The sequence below is a fragment of the Tupaia chinensis genome, unplaced genomic scaffold (genome assembly GCF_000334495.1).
Source record: "Tupaia chinensis unplaced genomic scaffold, TupChi_1.0 Scaffold000263_1, whole genome shotgun sequence".
Taxonomy (NCBI): domain Eukaryota; kingdom Metazoa; phylum Chordata; class Mammalia; order Scandentia; family Tupaiidae; genus Tupaia; species Tupaia belangeri.
In genome coordinates this window covers 1,309,348-1,312,966 of record NW_006159743.1, presented here as the reverse complement: position 1 = coordinate 1,312,966, position 3,619 = coordinate 1,309,348, and the positions used below count along the sequence as shown (strand labels likewise).

The window sequence follows — 3,619 nt, the reverse complement described above, 5'->3', positions numbered from 1 at the left end:
AAAAAAAAAAAAAAAAACTGAAAGTCTGATACCACATGATCTTTGAGGATCTTCCCTCCTTTGAGAACTATATGTAGGGACAATTTTTACATTCAGGGTAAATACAACTTGTATTTACCTTTATACTATTTCCTGTAAGGTCTGAGTTTTACTTTACGACTATAATATAAGAAGCAGAATATAACTGATCCAGACTAACGAGCAACACCATTTTTTAAAAAAGGTATTGATTTTATGTTTCCGAGAATATAGTTTAATCACGTTCATAGCAAATACTCCCCTGTCTTAACAAGCCCTCTAAATGAAACAAAATATTATTCTCACCAATGAAAATCTTACAGTACCTTGGAATAACTGTCAACTTAAACTCTTAATAGATCTCTGTAGATGTTCCTAAAACAAAGTGTTTCAGAGCTCACTGTGAGCAAAATGTTTGGCACCACTGGTCATACAAAGATGACTATCTGGTATCTGTCTTTCTTGGATTAATCCTTTTGTGTAATAAATGCACAGAACAATAATTCTGCTAAAAGATGCATGTGAAACGTGCTATGAGAGATGAAGGAAATAACGTATAAAGGAGGAATTCGGTACTGGGCCTTGTCCAGGTCACCCACGAGCAACATGGTACCAAATCTGACGTTTCATTCCCAGTCCTCACCCAGTGTCAGTTCTCCACGGTCTTCGGTGCAACCGAATACTCCTTCATGGGATACTGTCTTCATTTGATTTTTGGGACACAAACTACTGTGTGGTCTCATTTTGGGGGTCCTTTGCTGACTTCTCCCCCTGCCAACCTTCATACCTTGTATTGTCCTTGGATTTAATTCACAATCTCTTGTATTCACATCTCTCCCCAGGTGATTTTAACCGGTCCCATGTTTTAAACGTCATCTATTATATATGCTGCAGACTTCCAAATGTTTACCTCCAGTTCTGATCTCGCCACTGGATACCAAACACGGGTAGCAATCTGCCTACAGGATGCCGGCGGTGCCTAACAGGAATTTCTTTTTTTCTTTTCTTTTTTTTTTTTTTTTGAGAAGTTTTTGCTATAGGGCACATGTGTTCACCAGGAAGACAGAGAGACAGAAAGTGAGAAATCACCCCCCCAGGGGGGATGGCCACACCGCAATCCCTTCTCCTCCATTCTCCTCTTGGGATCTTGGGCATGCATGCACACATGCCTAGCATGAGTTTAAGCCACCGGGTCCGGGACGCGGACCGAGGTCGACTACATGGGAGTCCAGCAACATAGCCATTACGCTAACTGCTGGTCCCCCTAACAGGAATCTCAAACACGAACATGCAGGCTGAAAAACCTGCTTCTTCCACAACAATCCCCTTCTCAATAAGTGATTGTAAGTCAATCAGTTGTTTAGGAAAAACTCAGGAAAGATTCTTTAGTCTCTTTTCTCAACATATCCCACTTCCAGTATACCAGAAAGTCATGCATTACTTTCAAATCACATCCTCACAGAAATCGTGTAGAGAACCGACCCTCCTTACCGCAAATCTGCCTGCCTCTCATCATCTTCACTGCCAATGTCCTAATCCAAACCGCCACCATCTCTCCCCTGGGCAATTAAGCTCTGAATGGTCCTCTGCTTCCAATCTGCCACTCTCCCCCTAGGACTCAGGATTGACACAGGGGATGCAGGTAAAACTCTCCGAACAGCAATCCCCAAAACATGAACCTGCTGGAGACTTGTTCTTGCCCCAGAAGTTTCTTCCTCCCCAGAAGTTTCTTCCTTGAGGTAACATGCTACAGGCCACCTGCCCCCATTTTTGTCTGCTCTCTGCTCACGGAGCACCTTCTCTGGGAGGTTTTCTCTGACCACCTCCAGTTGTTCTCTCTGCTGCCCTATCTTATTGTCCACAGTACTTACAGCACCTGACAGATGGTGTCCTTGTAGCTCCACCTCCTCACTGCCTGTCTCTTCCTACGAGGTAGTGACCTCCTCGACTTTTCCTCTTGTCCTCTACACACACCAGAACAGTGCCCAATAACATCATAGATGAATCCTAAATAAGTATTCGTGCGAATGCATGTTGGCTTTCGCTTACGTCTGAATCTCTCTCTTCCCAAAAGCCATCCCATGGCTTCCTGTCTTTCTCACAGTAAAACTCAAAGCTCCTGCCCATGAAATCCTGAGAGGCCTGGCCCGATTTCTCTGGCTCTCTCTCTGTCCCCTCTCACCTGTGTCCCAGGCATACTTGCTGCCCTTGCATTTCCTCAAGCATACCAAATGCCCTCCAGCCTCAGGACCTTTGCTATTGCCACTCCTTCAGCCTGGAATATTCTTTCCTGTGCCAGAAAGGCCTTTTCTGACTACTACTGCTAGTCCCTTAGGCTGCTTTCTTTTTCTTCATCGTACTCATCACTACCCTACATCAAATCGTTTTGGTTAAACTTGTTTAAAATCCATCTTGTCCACTAGAATGCAAGCTCCATATGACAGGGAATTAGTCAAGTCCACTGCTCTAACACCAGCACATACTCGGTGCTCAAATATTTGTCAAATTAGTGGCAGTGAAAAATTATTAGAATACACCAGTAGCTCTTTGTTACTAGAGCTCAGCTATGCATAGTAAGGTGGTGCTGAAGGCCATTCCATTGGGAATAACAAACATACCTGAATCTGGGTAATTTAAGAGAACAGAGTTTTATTCAGCTTGTGTTTTGGTGGTCCAAGTGCCAGTGAACATCTCTGGCAGGAGTCTTTTGGTGTATCTGAACAGGGCGGAGGGCAGAACAAGGTCTGTGTTTTATGTATCTCTCGTGTCTCATTCCCTACCCTTGTAAGTTCACCGTGAGTCAACCACAGGGATGCCCGGATGCCCTCTACTCACTTAATCACCCCCAAAGGACCCACATTTTGACTTTGTGAATTTCAGGGGGACACAAACCATAGCAGTTGGTAAATAGTTAGGATAGAATACATGATTTTGGCAGCAAGATTGCTGTTAGCATCAGGACTGGAAAAATAAGCCAGATATCTAGTAATAGATGTAAAGTGGGTTCACTCCCGCGCTTGGTTGGCCAGACTGTGGCTTATCAGCACTATTAGCTCACTCAGTCCCGAGTGCTTCCTCCACCACGCAGACATGGCCTTGGACACTGCCAACAACTCTGTGAAGATTGGAGTAATTGGTGGGACAGGCTTGGATGACCCAGAAATTTTAGAAGAAAGAACTGAAAAACATGTGGATACTTCTTTTGGCAAGCCATCTGATGCCTTAATTTTGGGGAAGATAAAGATGGTTGATTGTGTTCTCCTTGCAAGACCCAGGAGGCAACACACCAAAATGCCTTCAAAACTCAACTACCGGGACCAGCAGTTAGCGTAATGGCTATGTCACTGGACTTCTACGTAGTCGACCATGGTTCGAGTCCCAGACCCAGTGGCTTAAACTCACACTGGGCACGTGTGCATGCATGTCCAAGATCCCAAGAGGAGAATGGAGGAAAAGGGATTGCAGCAGGGCCATCCCCCCTGGGTGGTGATTTCTCGCTTTCTGTCTCTCTCTGTCTTTTTGGCGAGTGCACGCACCCTATAGCAAAAAATATTCTAAAAAAAAAAAAAAAAAAAAAAAACACCAACAACCACACAAAAAA

General features: G+C 44.3%; 1 protein-coding gene, 1 long non-coding RNA gene and 1 pseudogene across 4 annotated transcripts in view; 2 read left to right on the top strand and 1 right to left on the bottom strand.

The window, feature by feature from the left end:
• LOC102491024 (uncharacterized) overlaps positions 1 to 987 on the top strand; it is an 8,214-nt gene extending 7,227 nt beyond the window's left edge. The window contains exon 3 of the long non-coding RNA XR_001370427.1: positions 861 to 987. This is a non-coding gene — a long non-coding RNA (uncharacterized LOC102491024). The remainder of the gene's footprint in view (positions 1 to 860) is intronic.
• The window catches only part of MCOLN3 (mucolipin TRP cation channel 3), a 166,990-nt gene that overhangs the window by 20,708 nt on the left and 142,663 nt on the right, over positions 1 to 3,619 (bottom strand). The window lies entirely within an intron of this gene.
• LOC102491275 (S-methyl-5'-thioadenosine phosphorylase-like) overlaps positions 1,249 to 3,619 on the top strand; it is a 3,511-nt pseudogene continuing 1,140 nt past the window's right edge.